The 22,973-nt window shown below is 42.8% G+C and overlaps 1 protein-coding gene across 4 annotated transcripts in view; it reads left to right on the top strand.

Annotated features, from left to right (window-relative positions):
- Nucleotides 1–22,973, top strand: part of LOC140204180 (lectin-like) — a 138,242-nt gene that overhangs the window by 83,825 nt on the left and 31,444 nt on the right. For 2 of the 4 annotated variants that reach the window (XM_072270642.1, XM_072270643.1), the window contains exon 1: nt 9,097–9,264. The exons of the other annotated variants lie outside the window; for them this stretch is intronic. The gene's annotated coding sequence lies outside the window, so the exon portion shown is untranslated. Of the gene's footprint in view, nt 1–9,096; nt 9,265–22,973 lie in introns of those variants that run through there. 4 annotated transcript variants of the gene reach the window in all.

The following is a 22,973-nucleotide window of genomic DNA, read 5'->3' as shown; positions in this document are numbered from 1 at the left end:
CTATTGTGAGTTAGGTACAAGTATTTTGTTCCCTGAAAGTGGTGACATAAGTGGACAGGTAATGAAAGGGGCTTTTAGTAGGCCTGCTTTCATTAGTCGGGGATTGAGTACAGGATTTGGGATTTTATGTTTACAACTGTACGTGATGTTGGTGAGAATGTTTGGAGAATTTTGTGCAGTTCTAGTCACAGAGCTGCAGGAAGAATGTCATTAAGCTGAAAAGGGCACAGAAAGAAATTCAGAACCATGATCAGAATCAGAATCAAGTTTGTTAGCACTGACATATGCCATGAAATTTCTGGTGCTGTAGTGACAGTACTAGAGTACCCAGGACTGATGGACTTGAGCTTAAGGAGAGATTGGATAGGCTGTTATTTTTTCTCTGGGACATAGGTGACTGAGAGATGACCTTATATAAAACATGAGAGGTATAGATAAGGTGAATAGGCACAGCATCGTACCATAGTAGGGGAGTCTAAAAATAGAAGGTTTAGACTTAAAGTGCCTCCAAGAGTACCACAACCTTGTATGGTTTGGAAGCTTGCCGCAATGACCCAGAGAGCTATGCTGGCTGGAGTCAGGACTTTATGCTTTGGCTCTTGGTAGCGTCACCCATGCCAAACAGGTCAAAGATTAGAGGCCAGACCAAGAGTGATCCACCGATCCTCCAGGTTTTTTTAGCTCAGGGCAATAATTAAGCAATAGACGTCGCTGATGATCAACGTTAGCACACCTCAGGGGTGTGTGCTTAGTCGACTGCTCTATATACACTTGACTGTGTGGCTAAGCACAGCTCAAATAGGTTCTATAAATTTGTTGATGATACAACCATTATTGGTAGACTCTCATGTGGTGTCAAGAGGGTGTACAGAGTGAGATTTGCCAACTAGTGGAGTGGTGCCGCGGCAACAACCTGGCATTCAATGTCAGTAAGATGAAAGAGCTGATTGTGGACTTCAGGAAGGGTAAGACGAAGGAACACATACTATTCCTCATAGAGGGATCAGAAGTGGATAGAGTGAGCAGTTTCAAGTTCCTGGGTGTCAGGATCTCTGAGGATCTAACCTGATCCCAACATATATATGTAGTTATAAAGAAGGTAAGACAGCAGCTATACTTCATTAGGAGTTTGAAAAGATTTAGCATGTCAACAAATACACTCAAAAGCTTCTATAGATGTACCATGGAGAGCATTCTGACAGGCTGCATCACTGTCTGGAATGGAGGGGCTACCGCACAGGACTGAAGGGAGCTGCAGAGCATTGTAAATCTAGTCAGATCCATCTTGGGCACTAGCCTACAAAGTATCCAGGACATCTTCAAGGAGCAGTGTCAGAGAAAGGCAGTGTCCATTATTAAGGACCTCCAGCACCCAGGCATGCCCTTTTCTCACTGTTACCATCAGATAGGAGGTACAGAAGCCTGAAGGCACACACTCAGTGATTCAGGAACAGCTTCTTCCCCTCTACCATCCGATTCCTAAACGTACACTACCTCACTTTTTAAAAAATATCTAATATATCTGATTTTTGCATGTTTTTAATCTATTCAATCTACGTATACTGTTATTTATTTATTTATTTTTCTTTCTCTTTCTCTCTCTCTCTCTCTCTTATATTATGTATTGCATTGAACTGCTGCTGCTAAGTTAACAAATTTCACGTCACGTGCCAGTGATAATAAACTTGATTCTGATTCTGATAAATATTGAGGACATGAGTCCTTGAAAGTGAGCCCATAGCTTATGGGAACAAGTCAGTGATGAGGTGAGTGTAGATGAGTGAAGTTATCCTCTGTGCATCAAGAGCCTGATGGTTGAGAGGTAATAATTATTCCTGAACATAGTGGTTTGGGTTCTGAGGCTCCTGTACCTCCTTCTTTCTGGTCAGGTCACTCGTCTGAGTGCTACTGGTACCATGTAACCCAGTACTACCTGTCAAATGGGCGGGTGGTCAGCGACTAAACCGGCTCCCCCACCAGGCTTGCCTGGTGAGGAGGGTGGCTAGACACCCTGCAGGACAAAAAACAAGACCTGTCAAAGGGCGGATGAACCCTCTCGTAGGGTCAACGGTCACCTAGCAAACACGTGCCGTGAAGCGCAGAAAGGGCATCCCTTGCATCGAAGCTCGGTCTGGCCATTCACTGCAACAGAACTTCCCCCAGCCGTCTTGGACCCTGCCATGCCACTGGATCCAGGAGGGGATGTCGAGAGGGTGGGGTCTGGACCTGTGCAACCCCCTACTCACCTAAAATCCACTCACGCACACGCTGTTCCTTTCTGAGGAGTGGGGTACCACCCGACTAACTGACTGAAAGGAACATCATCATCCTATGGGATGGATAGCCAGAGAGCCAGGGAGACCTCCTTCTTGATGGCAGCAGTGTGAAATGAGCATGGCCTGGATAGCGGGGGTCCATGATGATGGATGCTGCTGCTTTGCTGTGACAGCACTCCTTGTAAATGTGCTCAGTGGTGGGTAAGGCTTTACCTGTGATGGACTGGGCCATATCCACTACTTTTGTAAGCTTTTCTCTTCAAGGGCATTAGTGTTTCCATCCCAGACTATCATGTAAAGAGTCCATAAACTCTCTACTACAGATCTACAGAAGTTTGTCAAAGCTTTAGATGATATGCAGAATCTTTGCAAACTTCTAAGAAAGCTGACGCACTTTTTTGTAATGGCACCCGAGTGTGAGCCCCAGGATACATCGTCTGAGGAATTTCAATTTGACTCAGCATCTCTGATCCCCGATGAGGTTTGGCTCATTCATCTTTTCTCCTCCTGCAGTCAATAATCAGCTACACACACAAAATGCTGAAGGAACTCAGCAGGCCAGGCAGCATTTATGGAAAAGAGTACGGTCGAAGTTTCAAGCTGAGACTCTTGGGCAAGACTGGAGAAAAAAATACAAGGAGTAGATTTAGAAGGTGGGGCAGGGGAGAGAGAAACATAAGATGGTAGATGAAACTGGGAGGGGGAGGGATGAAGTAAAGAGCTGAGAAGTTACTTGGTGAAAGAGATACAGGGCTGGAGAAGGGGGAGTCAGATAGAAGGGAACAGAAAGTGAAATGGTGAAGGGGTTGTGGGGGGCCATAACCGGAAGTTAGAGAAATCGATGTTCATGCAATCAGGTTGGAGGCTACCCAGATGGAATCTAAGGTGTTGTTACTCCAATCTGAGTGTGGCCTCATCATGACAGTACAGGAGACCATGGGTTGACATATTGGAATGGGAATGGGAAGTGGAATTAAAATGGGTGGTCACTGGGAGATCCTGCTTCTTCTGGCAGACAGAGCGTAGGTACTCAGGAAAGCGGTCTCCCAATCTATGTTGGGTCTTGCCGATATACAGGAGGCCACACTGGGAGCACTAAACACAGTATTTGAATCCATGAGACTCACAGGTGAAAGTGTCGCCTCACCTGGATGGACTGTTTGGGGCCCTGGATGGTAGTGAGGGAGGAGGTGTAGCACTTGTTCCGCATGCAAGCATTATTGCCAGGTGGGAGATCAGTGGGGAGGGGCAAATGGACAAGGGAGGTGTGTAGGGAGCGATCCCTGTGGAAAGCAGAAAATGGGGGGGGGGGAGGGGAAGGGAAAGACGTGCTTGGTGGAGGGATCCCATTGGAGATGGCAGAAATTCCGGATAATTATGTGCTGGATGCGGAGGCTGGTGGGGTGGTAGGTGAGAACAATAGGAACTTATCTCTGTAGAGTGGTGGGAGGATAGGGTAGGAGCAGATATGTGTGAAATGTAAGAAATGTGGTTGATGGCAGTGCTAATGATGGAGGACAGGAAGCCCCTTTCTTTGAAGAAGGAGTACATCTCCTTCGTTCTCGAATGAAAAGACTCATCCTGAAAGCAGATGCAATGGAGATGGGAGAACTGAGAGAAAGGGATGGCATTTTTACAAGTAAGGGTGGGAAGAGGCATAGTCTTGCTGACGTTGTGTGACGGGATGTTTCAGTGGTATCACTTAGACAGATTTTCAATCTCCCTCCTATATGCTGATTCATTCAGACTTTGATTTGGCCAATGATAGTAGTGTTATCAGCAAACTTATACATGGAATTGGAGCTGCGCTTGGCCTCACGGTTATTAGTGAAAAGTGAGTAGAGCAGAGGGCTGAACATGCAGCTTTGTGGTGCACCGGTGCTGATGGAGACTGTGGTAGAGGCGTTGTTACCAACCTGAACCGACCAGGATCTGCAAGTGAGAAAACTCAGGATCCAATTGCACAAGGAATTATCTAGGCCTAGGTTTTGAAGCTTATTGATTAGTTTTGAGAGGATAATGGTAAAGAATGCTGAGCTGTAGTTTATAAGGAACATCTTGGAGTATGTACCTTTACTGTCCGGATGTTCCAGGGTTGATAGAAGAGCAAATGAGATGGCATCTGCTATGGACCTGTTGCTTTGGTAGGCAAATTGGAGTGGATCCAAGTCATTTCTCAGGCTGGAGTTGATATGTTTCATCATCAGCCCCTCAAAGTACTTCATCATGGTGGACGTAAGTGCTACTGGTTGATAGTCACTGAGTCAGATTACCATGTTCTTCTTAGGCACTGCTATAATTGAAGCCTGCTTGAAGCAGGTGAGTACCTCAGACTGCCGAAGACAGAGATTAAAAATCTCAGTGGACATTCATAGAAACATAGAAAATAGGTGCAGGAGTAGGCCATTCGGCTCTTCGAGCCTGCACCGCCATTCAGTGTGATCATGGCTAATCATCCAACTCAGAACCCTGTACCAGCCTTCTTTCCATACCCCCTGATACCTTCAGCCACAAGGGCCATATCTAACTCCCTCTTAAATATAGCCAATGAACTGGCCTCAACTGTTTCCTGTGGCAGAGAATTCCACAGATTCACCACTCTCTGTGTGAAGAAGTTTTTCCTCATCTCAGTCCTAAAAGGCTTCCCCTTTATCTTTAAACTGTGACCCCTCGTTCTGGACTTGCCCAACATCGGGAACAATCTTCCTGCATCTAGCCTGTCCAATCCTTTTAGGATTTTATACGTTTCAATAAGATCCCCCCTCAATCTTCTAAATTCCAACGAGTATTAGCCCAGTCAATCCAGTCTTTCATCATATGAAAGTCCTGTCATCCCAGGAATCAATCTAGTGAACCTTCTTTGTACTCCCTCTATGGCAAGAATGTCTTTCCTCAGATTAGGGGACCAAAACTGCACACAATACCAAGGCCTTGTACAACTGCAGTAGTACCTCCCTGCTCCTGTACTCGAATCCTCTTGCTATGAATGCCAGCATACCATTCGCCTTTTTCACCACCTGATGTACCTGCATGCCCACTTTCAATGACTGGTGTATAATGACACCCAGGTCTCATTGCACCTCCCCTTTTCCTAATCGGCCACCATTCAGATAATAATCTGTTTTCCTGTTCTTGCCACCAAAGTGGATAACCTCACACTTATCCACATTAAATTGCATCTGCCATGAATTTTCCCACTCACCTAACCTATCCAAGTCATCCTGTGTCCTCTTAGCATCCTCCTCACAGCTAACACTGCCACCCAGCTTCGTGTCATCTGCAAACTTGGAAATGCTGCATTTAATTCCCTCATCTAAGTCATTAATATATATTGTAAACAACTGGGGTCCCAACATTGAGCCTTGCGGTACCCCACTAGTCACTGCCTACCATTCTGAAAAGGTCCCGTTTATTCTCACTCTTTGCTTCCTGTCTGCCAACCAATTCTCTATCCACCTCAATCCCATACCCCGTGTGCTTTAAGTTTGCACACTAATTTCCTGTGTGGGACCTTGTCAAAAGCCTTTTGAAAATCCAAGTATACCACATCCACTGGTTCTCCCCTATCCACTCTACTAGTTACATCCTCAAAAAATTCTATGAGATTCGTCAGACATGATTTTCCTTTCACAAATCCATGCTGACTTTGTCCGATGATTTCACCGCTTTCCAAATATGGTGTTATTACATCTTTGATAACTGACTCTAGCATTTTCCCCACCACCGATGTTAGGCTAACCGGTCTATAATTCCCCGGTTTCTCTCTCCCTCCTTTTTTAAAAAGCAGGGTTACATTAGCCACCCTCCAATCCTCCAATCCAATTCCAGCCAGTTGTTCACTGCTGGTCTTTAGTACTCGTCTAGGTACCATGTCTGGGCTGGATTCATGCTCCTGAAGGATGCTCCCATGTTGGTCTCAGAGACGGAAATTACAGGGTCAGTAGATAACAGACAATAGACAATAGGTGCAGGAGTAGGCCATTCGGCCCTTCGAGCCAGCACCGCCGTTCACAGTGATCATGGCTGATCATCCACAATCAGTATCCAGTTCCTGCCTTATCCCCATAACCTTTGATTCCGCTATCTTAAAGAGCTCTATCCATCTCTTTCTTGAAAGCATCCAGAGACTTGGCCTCCACAGCCTTCTGGGGCAGAGCATTCCACATATCCACCACTCTCTGGGTGAAAAAGTTTTTCCTCAACTCCGTTCTAAATGGCCTACCCCTAATTCTTAAACTGTGGCCTCTGGTTCTGGACTCACCCATCAGCAGGAACATGCTTCCTGCCTCCAGCGTGTCCAATCCCTTAATAATCTTATATGTTTCAATAAAATCCCCTCTCAGCCTTCTAAATTCCAGAGTATACAAGCCCAGTCGCTCCAATCTTTCGAAATATGACAGTCCCGCCATCCCGGGAATTAACTTCATGAACCTACGCTGTGCTCCCTCAATAGCAAGAATGTCCTTCCTCAGTTAGGGCATTAGGGGCTGTGAGTTTACAAAGGGGCCTCCATGTTTTGAGAGTCAGAGAGAGCACTAGAAGCACTGAGCTGGGAATGAAACCGTGTTGTCACCCACAGTATGTCACTTGGTTTCGTTTTGTAGGAGGTGATAGCATTCAGGCCCTGCCACAGCTCTGAGTATACTTCAATGATTCAAGTTTGGTCTGGAATTACCACTTCACATGTGAGATGGATTTCCAGAAGTCAGTCCTGGACCTCATATTTTACTTGATCACCAGACCTAAATGCCACTGATCTGGCTCTCAGCAGATTGCAGCTGGTTGGTGTGTCATTTTCGATGGTTCATTCAGGGCTTCTGTTTGGGGAAGACTCGAAATGATTTTGTGGTGACGCACTCATCTATGACTGTCTCTCAGAATGAATAACAATAGCTTTGAGGTGGATCAGTTCTCTCTGCAGTTCATTATAATGTCTTGAGGAAACTCTACAGAAAATAAAACACCAGGTAGCCAATGGAAATTCCAAAATTTTAAACTCAGAATTGATGTGAGAGCTTAATAATACTTCTTAAAATTTAAAGAAAATCTAGAAATCTCATTTCTCCAGAGATAGCTTTAGCTGTCTAGCAAAATTCATGGCTGTACTTTAAAAAAATCCCTTTAAAGATACAGACTATGTAGGAGACTAAATCGTCATGCAGAATCAGAGATTGTGGAATGAGAACAAGAGAGCTTGTACAATGCAATTTATAAAGCTGGTACCGAGGTAGCATTAGAACATCAGTCACTGAGTTCTCTGTGCCAGGAAAGAAGTGAGAGAGCACCTCTGTGGATTGATTGTACATCTGAACACAGCTTAATATTAGATCATCAAATCTATGGTGTGTCCTTGAATGGTGCTGTAAGCAGAGATTAGATGGAGAATCGATATAAGCTACATTCCCTCAAAGATACAAAATAAATATTCTTGCAGGCTTTTGGATCTCACGTCTAAAGCAGCTGCGAGCAATTTTTCCTCTTTTTCTGCAACTCCTAGCTAGCCAAGCCCCACGTTGTTGTTTGTCCTCCGGGCCTGAAATTTTTATGAGTCATGGATGAACTCATGAATATGTAGGAGCCAAACATGCAGCTTCAGTAACAGGGTTTTGTGTCGGTATTTCTCAATTATTACGTGTAAAGGATATAGATAATCTAATGCTCTGAGTGCACGTCTGCATTATGGGAATACCTTTGCATGTTGGTTTTATGTATTCTTACTGCTTGATAGCAGGCTGTGAAGCCAATGCTGGCTGTACTTCAACAGATGGGGATGCATGCAGGGTTTGGTAAGAGAGAAGCTTTAGATATCGGGGCAATGAATGTTGATTGGGGTGATGAATAGCAAAAAGCAACAATGCTTAAATAGTCCTAGCCATCCAGTTCATATGTTGCTTTGCTGAAGTGTCTGCTGCAGTCTCATTATGGATAGAGCCTCATTTTAGTAGAACTCAAAGCTCTAATAAATGTAGAGGATGACATAGCTCTGGACAGCTAGAGGCTTTTTTTTATCAATGGTAGGATGAAGGATGTGGGAGATGTATAAGAACCATTTGGAAGGGTACCTAGGGTTCTCTTCCCCTGTTGAAACTGGAGAAAAATAGTTCAAACAATGTGCAAAAGACAGAACCTTTCCTGAACTGATGAGAGACCACGCCCATTGGATGGCTCCAGCTTTTTGCAGGTTGTCCGAACTACTTTTTTTCCATTACACTGGCTACTTCTTTCCAAAACTCTGCTATCTTTTCTTGATGATGCCTTCCACTCTAATTCTGCCCCTTGTTTCCCCATGAGAATGCATTTCTACCCTCTGCTCCTTCTCCTCCTCCTCCAAGTGGCCGCCATTACGGTGTCAGAGTGAGGACAGGGAAGAACAGGTAGAGTGAAATAATTCTCCTCAGCCCCTAACTTTCATTCTAACAACTACCATATCCAGCACATCATTCTCCATTACTTCCACCCACTTTGAAGAAGAAGATACTTTATTCTTACAGAACTAGTTTCAGAATTTACGAAGTGTAATGTTTAAAGATAATCAAATGGAAACTTAGATTTCTAAACCCGATTCCCAAGGTGGAAGATATACTTTCAGTGACAGCAGTATCAACTTGTGACTGCTGTACCCAGAATGTGTACAATGTGTATGAATAAACACTGGGACGAACCGTGGAAGTTGTGGGTTTATTATTTATCACTTCTGCAAATTAACCACAGTTGCAGTCATGCACCGAACCCACACAACTGGTTCACAATTCTAATTACGTAGTTCTCACACTTATTTCTCATATTTCCTTACGACAAAAGAGGAGGTTGTTTGAAACAATGCTGCGCCTCATAGCAACCCTCTCAATTGCACTTCCCTCTAATTCTATTCTCTCAACTGTGCGTCCCTCATGATTCCAGATATGCACAACTATCATTTTCCTGGCATTAAGAGCAGTTGTGCAGTTTGAATGCTATGGACCAACTACAGACCAATGAAATGGTTGATGTAAGTACAATGGTTGACTTGGTCATGGTGGGCCAAGTTGCTTGTGTTTGTGCTCTAGCTGTATGACCCCAAGGTATTTCTAGTGGCCATCATTATTTTTACATGGAACATATGTAACCGGGTGACCATTGGATCTTATTCAGTATCGTTAAAAGGGTACTTAGGCAGCCATCTGGGTAATGCTAGAATAGTTGTCTGTACCTTTAAGGGAGACGGTGATGTCATTATGCACGTGCGGGATAGTGGGGAGACCATTTTGCTTTCTGCTGAAGACGTGGTAAGGCGTTGGGATTGGGTTCTTCCCAGAGCGTGCTGGGCATAGTGAGGAAAGGTGAGCATTAATTGACAATATCCATGTGAATTCATTTATTCTTGCTGGCAAATTGAGAATATCGGTAGTTTGACGTTCTACATGTGGATGCTTTAGATTTTCTCGAGTAAGTGACTCAAGGCTGGATTGCGTGGCCTGGGCAAAGTTCCTCACCAGCCAAGTAGGTCAGTCTTCCTGTAATTTTAACTACTAGGTAATATCTTGTAAAAGTTGTGCCAAAGTGTACGTTTTGTCTAACTTTATTGCTTTGGAACTGATTGTGCATGTAACCGCGTAACGTGAATGTTTAGTCTCTGTTCGGAAGTTCAGCACGTGTGTACGTCTTAGGTGAGATGTATTTACTTGCATTTTTCGCTGTTATGTATAAGATGCAGAGTGGGTGGGATTCTAATGTTGTTTGTATTGTGCTCCTTCAGGATTGCCACTACCGTATTTGTACTGTATTATTTCTGGTATTTTTATACTGCATACGCAATTTTGTTCATACAGAAGGGTGTGAATTGGAAGTTAAACTGTGATTGTAATGACAAGAACTGGTTGTAAATTCATTCGTTTTGTTTCGCGACCCTTTTCTGGCACTTAAACATCAAAAACCGATAAAGGAATTAAAACCCAAAAAAGTCTTTGTTGTCCTGAGCGTGTACTTTTCCCCAGGCTACACATAGAACAAGGAAGAATACAGCACAGAAGCAAACCCTTCAGCCCACATACAGAATGCTGGAAAATTTGAAAAACCAGGTTTGAAAAGTGGGGCCTGTTGGGGCTTTCTGTCGATCCTAAGATTACATGGACAATTGCTTAGGACCATAAGTCCATAAAGCATAGCAGAAGAATGAGGCTACTCAGCCCATCGAGTTTGCTTTGCCATTCCATCATGGCTGACCCCAGATCCTGCACGATCCCATACTCCTTGCCATATCCTTTGAGAGGACGCCCTTTAGTTCTGGATACCCCACCATAGAAACATCCTCTCCACATCCACCCTATCTAGTCCTTTCAATATTCAGTAGGTTTCAAGAGATACCACCCACATTCCCAGAATCATCCTTGTGAACCTCCTCCAGACTCTTTCCAATGACAACACATCCTTTCTGAGATATGGAGCCCAAAATTGTTGACAATATCCCAAGTGTGGCCTGACTAGTGTCTTATAAAGGCTCAGCATTAGCTCCTTCCTTGTTTTTATATTCTATTCCCCTTGAAATAATTGCCAACATTGTATTTGCCTTCCTTACCATAGACTCAACCTGTTAATTAACCTTCTGGGTGTCCTGCACGAGGATTCCTAAGTCCCTCTGCACCTCTGGTATTTGATCCCTCTCCATATTTAGATAATAGTTTGCACTATGTTTCCTTTTACCAAAGTGCATTGTCATACACTTCCCAACACTGTATTCCATTTGCCACTATTTTTCCTATCCTTCCAATTAGCCAAAGTCCTGCTGAAATCGCATTGCCTCCTCAGCACTACCTACCCCTACACCTATCTTCGTTTCACCCACAAACTTTGCCACAGAACCATCAATTCCATTATCCAAATCATTGACAAACAATGTGAAAAGTAGCGATCTCAATACTGACCCCTGAGGAAGACCGCTAGTCACCGGCAGCCAACCAGAAAAGGCCCCTTTTATTCCTATTGACTGCCTCCTGCCTGTCAGCCACTCCTCTCTCCATGCCAGTACCTTTCCTGTAGTACCACATGATTTTATCTTGTTAAGCAGCCTTGTGTGGCACCTTATCAAATGCCTTCTGAAAATCCAAGTAAATGACATCCACTGCCTCTCCTTTGTCCACTCTGCTTGTTACTTCCTTGAAAAACTCCAACAGATTTGTCAGGCAAGATTTCCCTTTTCAGAGTGTGGAGCTGATGGAAATCAGAGCCAAATCTGAAATGCGAGCAAGACCTGTTAGTACGTTCTGTGGAGGCGTTGATCATTCGAGCTATTGGGCACTTGGTAAGTGTCAATAAAAACAAGTTATGTTTAAGTGGAGTGCCTGTTGTGGGAACAGACACTTTGTGAATGGGCCAGTGTTAGAGTAGGGAGCTGAGGATTTGGCCAAAGAGGCTTTGGCAAGAAGAGTCAGAAGGTTTGTTAGCACAGCTCTGGAAGTTTTAAACTAGAGTTGCAGAGGGATGGGAATCGAAGTGCCAGAGCAATTAGTGAAGTGGTTGTAGAGAAAGTAGAAGTTAAGCCTCAGGGAATAAAAGATTGAGTATGCATCGACTGAAATAGATTGTATCTATTTCAATGCAAGGAGTATTGTAAGAAGCAGATAAGCTTAAGAAGATGGATCAGCATATAGAATTATGATACTGTAGCCTCTAGTAAGACTTGATTGCAGGAAGGGCAAGACTGGCAGCTCAATATTCCAGGGTTCTGGTGTTTCAAGCCTGGTAATTGGGTAGGTATAAAAGGGGCAGGGATGACATTCCTCAAGGAAAGTGACATGACAGTACTTAGGGCAGATTGGAGAGCTGACTCCTTGTTGCTATATGGGTGGAACTGAGGAATAAGAAACAAATGGCCATGTTAATAGGATTATATTAGAGACCTCCCAATAGTCAGTGGCATTTAGGGGAGCAAATTCATAGAGAGATCACAGACAGTTGTAAGTAAAACAGTGTTATGATAGTAAGTCATTTTAACTTCCCACATCTTGCCTGGGATGCCATAATGTAAAAGTACTGGATAGTGTTTGTCAAATATATTCAGGAAAGTTTCCTTAATCAATATATATAGTTCCCAACTAGAGAGAGTGCGGTACTGGATCTCCTATTAGGGAATGAGACAAGGCAAGTATGTGTAAGGGAATACTTTGGATCTAATGATCATAATTCCATTTGTTTCAAGATAATTATGGAGGAGGGTGGAAATAGTCCTCAGATTGAGATTTTAAATTGGAGAAGGACCAATGTTGATGGCACCAGAAATTATCTGGCAGGTGTGGATTGGGTTATGTTGACTTATGGCAAAGGAATCCGTAGCAAGTGGGAGGTCGTCTGAGTTGGAATGTTCCTCTTAGAATAAAATGCAAGACTAACAGATTTAGGAAATCTTGTTTTCTGAGGGATATTGAGTAAAGAAAGAAGGATGTGCATATCTGGTATTGCCAGCAAGAAACAAATGAGGCACTTGAGGAGTTTAAGAAATGAAAGAGCACTTTAGAGGGAAATTAGGAGGGCTAAAAAAAGTCATGGGGTTGTTCTAACAGATGTGATGAAGGAGAATCCCAAGGGCTTTTATAGGTAAAGTATACTAAGAGAAAAAATATAGCAAGGGACATCATCAGTCTACTTAAAGATCAGCATGACGATATATGCTTGGAACCAAATGAGATGGATGAGATCTTAAGTGGAATTTTGCAACTGCATTTACTTGGGAGATGAAGAGAGTCTATAGAAATGAAGTAAAACAGTAATAAGATCATGGACTGTATCAGAAGAGGAAGTTCTTGCTGTCTTCAGGCAAATTAGGGTGAATAAATACTCAGGGTCTGGCATGGTATCTCCTCAGACCTTGTAAGATGCTAGTGCAGAAATTTCAGGGACACTGACAGGTACTTAAACATCCTTTGCTGCAGCTGAGGCACTGAAGAACTGGAGGATAGCTAATGTTGTTCCGTTGTTCAAGAAAAGCACTAAGAATACGGCAGGAAATTATAGGTTGGTCAGCCTGATATCAGTAGTGGGTAAACATTGCAAGGTGTTCTAAGGGATAGGATACATTAGTATTTGGATAGACAAGGTCTGATTAGAGATAGTCAATATGGCTTTGTGCATAGTAGGTCATGTCTAACCAAACTTATAGAGATTTTCATGGAGATATCGAGGAAAGTTGATGAAGGAAAGGCAGTGGATGTTGTCTACGTGGATGTTAGAAAGGCCTTTGACAAAGATCTGCATGGAAAGCTAATTCCGAATCTTCGATCACTTGGCATTCAGCGTGAAGTAGTAAATTGGATTCAACATTGGCTGAACGAGTAGATATTTTGCTGACTAGAGGCTTGTGACTAGTAGTGTGCCACAGGGATTGGTGCTGCGTCCATTGACATTTATTAATGATCTGAAAGATGATGTGATAAACTGGATCAGCTAATTTGTGGATAACTCCAAAGCTGGGAGCAAAGTGGATAGCAAAGAAGGCTATAAAAGCTTGCAGTGGGATCTGGACCAGCTGGAAAAAAAATGGACTGAAAAATGGCAGATTGAATTTAATTCAAACAAGTGCAAGGTGCTGCTCTTTGTAAGGATAAACCAGGACAGGGCTTGCACAGTGAACCCTAGGGCACTGAGGAGTGTGGTAGAACAAAGGAATCTGAGAATACAGACCCATAATTTCTTGAAAGTGGTGTCGCAGGTAGATAGGGTCATAAATAGAGAGCTTTTAGAACATTGGCCTTCATAAATCAAAATACTAAGTGCAGGAGTTGGAATGTTATGTTGAAGTTGTATAAAACATTGGTGAGTCGTAATTTGGAGTGTCGTCTCCAGTTTTGGTCATCTACCTACAGGAAAGATATCAATAAGATTGAAAATGTACAGAGAAAGTTTACAAAGGACTTGGCAGGACTTGAGGACCTGCGCTATACAGAAAGGTTGAATAGGTTTGGATTTTATTCCATGGAGTATAGGAGATTGTGGGGAGATTTGATAGAGGTATACAAAATTATGAATGGTATAGGTAGGGTAAATGCAAACAGACTTATTTCCACTGAAGCTGGGTGAGACTTGAACTAGAGGTCATGGGTTAAGGATGAAAGGTGAAATGTTTAAGGGGAATCTATAGAGGAAGCTCTTCACCAAGAGGGCAGTGTGAATGTGGAACAAGGTGCCAGAGGAAGCAGTGAATGTGGGTTTGCTTGCAACATCTAAGAGAAGTTTGGATGAGAGGTGTGTGGAGGGCTATGCTCTAGGGGCTGGTCAATGGGACTAAGCTGAATACCAATTTGGCAAAGACTAGATAGGCTGAATGGCCTGTTTCTGTGTTGTAGTGCTCTAAAACTCTCTGACTTTACTGTGACTCAGCAAGTTAGGCATCTATGGATGGAAAAAAACAGTTGATGTTTCGGGCTGAGACTCTTCGTTAAGACTCAGGCTAGAACTGCTTACATCCTGATGAAGGGCCTCAGCCCAAAACACTAACTGCTTGTTTCCCTCCATAGGTGCTGTCTAACCTGCTGAGTTCCTCCAGCATCTTGTGTGCATTGCTCAACATTTCCAGCATCTGCAGAATTTCAGCCCAGCATGTCTGCACCGAACACAACGTCAAACTAAACTAAATCTATCTGCCTGTATATGATCCACATCTCTCCATTCTCTGAATATTCATATGTCTATTTAAGAGCTTGATAAGCACCACTACTATATTTGCTTCCACCACTACCCCTGGCAGCCTGTTCACAGTCACAGCCTGCGCTTCCGAGACTTGCCCATGCCACTCTCTGTCAACAGTGAGTGACAACAAGGTGCTGTGACCGTGAAATAGTGAAGATGTAGGTGCTTTATTGCCAACTAAAATCGTGCTCTCAGTTTGTCACCATAGGTGTGAACTTTTGAACAGATTCGTGGGGTTGTGTTTAGATGCCGACATCTAAGCTATTTATCTCATTCCTCATCCACTTTGCATCCATCCTCCACTCTTCTCATCCATGTGGTTTTAATAGACCTTTATTCAATATCCCTCCACCCCCACCCCGTCCCCTCAGTCCACCATCCCCCCACTCCATCCAAGTTGCCCAGGAGGGCTGGTGTTCTTTCATTTACAGATTCCTGGTGAGAGTGGCCTACCTCTGATTTCATTGTGAATTATTGCCATCAAGTGGCTGGCAGTCAAATTACACCAGATCATAACTACTGGTGTCTCATAACTCTCACATTACAGTACTAGATGATCCCTATTCTACAAGTTATTTCTTACATTACAGCACACCCACACTGCATCACAGACACTCATTCTGAACAGAATTATAAAGGTCTTGTTATATTTATTGTGACAAGCCGTCTGTTGATCTGTGTCAGTGTTTATGTTCACGTGAGGGCACGTGCAATCACTATTTGTCTTTCTGAGACAGTCTGTAGGCGGTGCTGTTTCTGTTCCTGTTTTGTGGGTGCTGAGATGGCTGATGAGGCCAGTATGGGAAGCACAGACAGAAGTGGACAAGGAAGTCCTCAATGGAACAGGAGATGGGTAATTTATGAGGTGGTGTAAACCTTCTACTGGATTTCAATTGCTTCCAATTGAGGCTGTTAGTACCACTTCAAAATGTTCTTCGTAGGTTTGAGTTGTGGGTATGGGATTAATTTTTTAAGAATGCCCTACAATTGTTTCCCTGACAACTTGGAGTTCTCAGGACTTTAGGTAGTCCATGACTCAGAAACAGAGAGAAGGGCAGAGATTTCTCCTGCCCAGTGTATTACTTGTTGTAGCTCAGAAAGAGGCCATTCATCCCATTGGGTCTGTGCCAGCTCCATGCAGTGTTAAATGTTAGTTCCACTCCCTGCCCCTTATTTTCCATCGAACATTTCTCTCAAATATCCATCAACTTCCCCTTGATTTTTTTACTTTTTTCTGACAAAAAGGTGTAATTCACAGTTGCCAATAGTCTACCACAATGTCTTTGGGATGTGGGAGGAGGATGGAGCACCGGACGGAAACTCGCTCATCAAAGGGACAATATACAAACCCGACACAGCATCTTCATAGACTTGTTTCATTTTCAACTCATTTAATGACACATCCAAGAGAGTGACCTTATATTTAATAATTCCAAAACAAAGATTCCCTACCAATCTCTTTACTTAACAAACCTGGGCTCTGAAAATAGGGGTCTGTAATGAGACACTAGAAAAAATAACTGTTCCAATATTTCGGCAGCCTCCTATCAGTAAAACAGGCATTGTCTGCGAAGGTTTCTACTGACTTTGATGAACCCACACACCCAACGCCCAACTTTGGAAAAAATGTTTGAAGATCAAGACCGCTAACCCAGTACACAGGCCATACTCATCAAACAGCAGAGATCTCTGTCCGCCCATATACTTCTCAGTCATGAAGTACCTACTGTGAGTAATTATTGCACTTACTCAAAATTTCCATTGAGTATATTATAAAGGCAATTATTTTATCCTTTTCCTTTAAGCTGTTGGGGTATAACCATATACTTCATACTTTATACTTTATTGTTGCCAAACAATTGATACTAGAACGTACAATTATCACAGCGATATATTTGATTCTGCGCTTCCCGCTCCCTGGAATACAAATCGATAGCAAATATTAAAAATTTAAATTATAAATCATAAATAGAAAATAGAGAATGGAAAGTAAGATAGTGCAAAAAAACCGAGAGGCAGATCCGGACATTTGAAGGGTACGGCCCAGATCCGGGTCAGGATCCGTTCAGCAGTCTTATCACAGTTGGAAAGAAGCTGTTCCCAAATCTGGCCGTATGAGTCTTCAAGCTCCTGAGCCTTCTCCCGGAGGGAAGAGGGACAAAAAGTGTGTTGGCTGGGTGGGTCGTGTCCTTGATTATCCTGGCAGCACTGCTCCGACAGCGTGCGGTGTAAAGTGAGTCCAAGGACAGAAGATTGGTTTGTGTGATGTGCTGCACTGTGTTCACGATCTTCTGCAACTTCTTTTGGTCTTGGACAGGACAACTTCCATACCAGATTGTGATGCACCCTAGAAGAATGCTTTCTACAGTGCATCTATAAAAATTAGTGAGGGTTTTAGGGGACAGGCCAAATTTCTTTAGTTTTCTCAGGAAGTAAAGGCGCTGGTGGGCCTTCTTGGCAGTGGACTCTGCTTGATTGGAACAAGTCAGGTCATTTGTGATATTGAATCCAAGGAACTTAAAGCTTTTGACCTGTTCCGCTTGCGCACCACCAATGTAAATGGTGTTGTGCGGTCCGCTACTCCTTCTGAAGTCAACAACCAATTCCTTCGTCTTGCTGACGTTGAGGGATAGGTTATTGTCTTCGCACCATGCCACCAGGTTCTTAATTTCCTCTCTGTACTCAAACTCATCATTACCCGAGATACGGCCTACAATTGTTGTGTCATCAGCAAACTTATATATTGAGTTTGATGGAAACTCGGCTACACAATCATGGGTGTACAGTGAGTACAGCAGGGGGCTGAGTACACAGCCTTGTGGGGCACCGGTGCTCAGAGTGTTTGTAGGGGAGAGCTTGTCCCCTATTTTTACAGCCTGGGTCCTGTCTGTGAGGATGTTGAAGATCCAGCTGCAGATCTGAGTGCTAAGGCCCAGGTTCCGGAGCTTAGGAATCAGTTTATTTGGAATGATGGTATTAAAGGCAGAGCTGTAGTCAATGAAAAGGAGCCTTACATAAGTGACTTTATTCTCCAAGTGTTCTAACGAGGAATGTAGGGCCAGAGAGATGGTATCTGCTGTTGACCTTACAGCACGGAAACAGACCATCTCAGCTCTTCTAGTCCATGCCGAACGCTTACTCTCACCTAGTCCCACAGACTTGCACTCAGCCCATAACCCTCCATTCCTTTCCTGTCCATATATCTATCCAATTTTTCTTTAAATGACAATATCGAACCTGCCTCTACCACTTCTACTGGAAGCTCATTCCACACAGCCACCACTCTCTGAGTAAAGAAATTCCCCCTTGTGCTACCCCTAAACTTTTGCTCCCTAACTCTCAACTCATGTCCTCTTGTTTGAATCTCCTCTACTCTCAATGGAAAAAGCCTACCCACGTCAACTCTATCAATCCCCCTCATAATTTTAAATACCTCTATCAAGTTCCCCCTCAACCTTCTACGCTCCAAGGAATAGAGACGTAACTTGTTCAACCTTTCTCTGTAACTCAGGTGCTGAAACCCAGGTAACATTCTAGTAAATCTCCTTTGTACTCTCACTATTTTGTTGACATCTTTCCTATAATTTGGTGAGCAGAACTGTACACAATACTCCAAATTTGGTAAAAAGAGTGAGGTGCCGAAGCTGAACTATGTTTGCTCCTGGATAGTAACAGTTCATTCATGAACTCGAGGCCTAACAGGATGCTTGAGTGGAACATTTATTATTTCAATCGGAAAGTTTTGAACTGAAATATGATCTTTAGAGCTTATCATTCCTGCTCATAAACTGTTAAGCCTCTGGCAGGAAATCTGGCTTGAGAAAATATCATTGTTATGGTTATGCTATTTTATTTGCTCTTTTTAAATCAGTGTTATGTTCTTCTTGTATCCTTTCATTCTTTCTGTTTCCCTTCATTTTCCTTTCTATCTTGGTATTTGGTTCAATTGTAATTGACCAGAAATGGATCAAGATTTGTCATAATGACTATATACAAGGAAAAGACAAGGAAAAATTGGATACCAGTGACATTACATTATGACTAAACAACTGTATTACAATGAGCACCTCTCCATTTCTAAGTACTGAGGAGGGTGAAATGGCACAGGGATGAGTTGTTTTGTGGAGCACAGGAAGATTAGGAAAGAATAATTCATATTGAGCTGCATTAAAGACATTGAGTATTGAATATTCCATGTTCACTGTTGCTTAACAAAAGTTCCCACTAAGAAAGACAGTGATCTAAAACAAAATAGAAAACTTCCATTTTATAAACTTCCACTCCCTGAGGCCTGGTTAACCTTAGCTGCATTTGGAGTCTCTCCATCACAAAGATCACCCTCACAAAAATACTCAATACCACCATGCCTCTAACCATTGCAGTCTGCATGGAAACAGAATTATTACTGGGTATTGAGACCACAAGTCGATCTTAGAGTATAAGACCATAAAAAATAGGAGCAAAATCAGGTCATTCAGCCAATCGAGTCTGCTCCACCAATTCATCATGGCTGATCCATTTTCCCTCCCATGGTAACCATTCACACCCTGGCTAATCAAGAATACATCAACTTCAGTCTTAAATACATCCTGTATCATGGCTTCCACAGCTGTCTATGGCAGCAAATTCCACAGATTCACCATCCTCTGGTTGAAGAAATTCTTCCTTTTCTCTATTCTACATAGACATCCCTCTATCCTGAGGCTGTGCTTTCTGGTCCTAGTCTCTCCCACTGTAGGAAACATCCTCTCCACATCCCCTCTATCTAGGCCTTTCAATACTTGATAGGTTTCAATGAGATCTTCCCCTCATTCTTCTAAATTCCAGTGAGTACAGGCCCAGAACCATCAAATTCTCCTCAAATAATAACCCTTTCATTCCCAGAATAATTCTCATGGACATCCTCTGAACCTGCTCCAACATAAGCACATGCTTTCTTAGATAAAAGGCTTGCCTATCTTTGCATCATCCGCAAATCTGGCCACAAAGACATCAATTCCATCTTCCAAGTCATTGATATATAATGTAAAAAGAAGCCGCACCAACCCCAAATCCTGTGGATCACCACTATCCACTGGCAACCAATGAGAGAAGGCTCCTTTTAATCCCACTCTTTGCTTCCTGCCAATCAGCCAATCCTCTGTCCATGCTAATATCTTTCCTATAATACTATGGCTCTTGTTAATAAGCCTCATAATGTGTCACCTTGTCAAAACAACATCCACCAATTCACTTATGTCTATCCTGTTTGGTATTTCCTCAAAGAATGCCAACAGATTTGTCTGGTAAGATTTTTCCTTAAAGAAATCATACTGACTTCAGCCTGTTTTATCACGTGCCTCCAAGTACCCTGATATATCATCCTTAACAATTGACTCCAACATCTTTTCCCAATCACCGAGGTCAAGCTAACTTTCCGGCGGTCTGATATCTACTGTCACCTCTCTTTTACTCTTTATATATCTGAGAAAACTTTTTGTACCAACCGTGATATTATTGATTAGATTACCTTCATATTTCTTCTTTTCCCTCTTTATGGTTTTTTAAGTTGCCTTCTGTTGGTTTTTAAAAGCTTCCCAATCCTCTAACTTCCCAATATTTTTTGCTCTATTATATACCTTCTGTTTGGCTTTTATGTTGTTTTTGACTTTTCTTATCAGCCATGGTTGCATCATCCTGCTTTTAGAATACTTCTTCTTGTTTGGGATGTATCTATTCTGCACCTCTTGACTTGCTCCCAGAAAACAGGCCATTGATGTTCTGCTGTTATCTCTGCTGGTATCCCCTTCTATTCAAATTTGGTCAGCACCTCTCTCATGCCTCTATAATTCCCGTTGCTCCACTGAAATACCGATAATCTGACTTTAGCTTCTCCCTCTCAAATTGCAGGGTGATTTTATGATTACTTCTCCTAAGGGTTCACTTACCTTAAGCTTCCTAATCAAATCTCATTCATTTCACAACACTCAATCCAGAATAGCTTCGCCCTTAGTGGGGTCAACCACAAGTTACTTTGAAAAGTCATCTCCTAGGCATACTACAAATTCTCTGTCTTGGCACCCAGCACCAACCTGATTTTCCCAATCTACCTCCATGTTGAAATCCCCCATGACTACTGTATTATTGCCTTTTTGACATACCTTTTCTATTTTCCATTGTAATTTGTAGCTCAAATCCTGGCTACTGTTCAGAGGACTACATATAACTTGTATCAGGGTGTTTTTACGCTTGCAGTTTCTTAATGCTACCCACAAGAGTTCTACTTTTTTTGATCCAATGTCACCTCATTCATTTTTTCCCAACAGAAGCACCCAAACCTCTCTGTCCACGTGCTTGTCCTTTTGATGACATGTATATCCTTCGATGTTAAGTTCCTAACTATGATCTTCTTTCAGCCATGACTCAGTGATACCCACAACATCATACCCACAAATCTCTAACTGAGCAAAAAGGTCATATACCTCATAGTATACTGCAGGCATTCAAATATAACACCTTAAGTCCTGTATTCATTGCCCTTCTAAATTTTGCCCCTGTAGTAATCTACAATTTATCCCACCGACTGCAATTATTTGCCTGCCCTTCCCGACAGTCTCACTACCCACTTCATCTAGTTGTATACCAACTGCCCCTTCCTCAGCCCTACCACCTTATAACCCACCCCCTGCCAATTTAGTTTAAACCCTCCCTAACAACTCCAGAAAACCTGCCTGCGAGGATATTTGTCCCCCTCAGGCTCAGGCGTAGCCCATCACTTTCGTACAGTTTTACTTCCTGAGAAGAGGTGCCAATGATCCAGAAATCTGAACCCCTGCCCCAAGCACCAGTTCGTCAGACACACATTCATTCTTTTCGTACTCTCACTAGTACATAGCACAGGCAGCAATCCAGTGATAACTACCCCGGAGGTCCTGCTTCTCAGCTTTCTACCTAACTCCCTAAACTCTCTTTTCAGGACCTCTTTCCTTTTCTTACCTATGTCGTTGTTACCAAGACTTCTGGCTGCTCCCCCTCCCCCTTTGGAATACCTAACAAAGCATTTCCATTAATCTCATTTTCCAGTTTTTTTCTCCATTATCCTGCAAGTGATTCTCCCTCACATGGCTGTCTACTGGTTGACAACTCTAAGTTGAACAGTTTCCCTCAAATCATCCTTGTACTGTTTGCCCAAGTTTTAAATCTGTATTCAATCACTAAAGGGAATGGTTTCTCTCTTCTTACTGAAGTAACTAAGACCTCTTTCTAATCCGCTCTCTATCTTTTTATGACCTAGAAGAGTATTCGGTCTGACCATACCTCTGAAATCCCTTATCACTGTAACTATTCTAATAAGGTTCATTTGTGCTCTCTTAGGACCTTCACATATAACTGAGGTCCCCCGAATTGACCACATGGCCAAATTGTTTCTTTGTACAAGAACAATATAACTTCCTGCACTTTTCCTTTGTGTTCTATTTCGAAATTGTGGTACCCTAAACATTTTCTCAACATGCCTTGCTATCTTCAAGGGTTTATTACTATGTCTGTACACCCAGGATCCTCTGTTTCTGCATTCCACTCAGAACTGCAGCATTTAGCCTCTGTTGACTAAACCCTGAGATCTGCAATCTGAGGCATTCAGGTCTGGCAACGAAGATAGTTACAAGAGGACCAGGTACAATCTCTAGAAAACCATCTCCTTGACAAAGTGGCAATTCTGGATGAAACTTGAATCAATAAAGGATGCTCAACATTGTTGATGATAACAGGGTTTTGCTTCCAGACGAACTCAATGCATTCTTTGCTTGATTTGATTGTGAAAACATAGAAGAACCATCATGAACTCCCAAAGCTCCCAATAACTGTGATTTCAGACTCTAAGGCTGACATGACAGCATCCTTCAGGAGGGTGAACCTGCTGGATTGTATTCAAGGATTCATCTTTGAATCTGGATGAGTATGCTGCAGTTGTTACTGACTTCATTAAAACCTGTGTGGATGAGTGTGTGCCCACAAAGACTTACTGTTCATTCCCAAACCAAAAGCTGTGGATGAACCAGG

This window comes from Mobula birostris, chromosome 10 (genome assembly GCF_030028105.1).
Source record: "Mobula birostris isolate sMobBir1 chromosome 10, sMobBir1.hap1, whole genome shotgun sequence".
Taxonomy (NCBI): Eukaryota; Metazoa; Chordata; class Chondrichthyes; order Myliobatiformes; family Myliobatidae; genus Mobula; species Mobula birostris.
The sequence above is the reverse complement of the archived record's forward strand: the minus strand, read 5'-3'. Positions and strand labels throughout refer to the sequence as shown.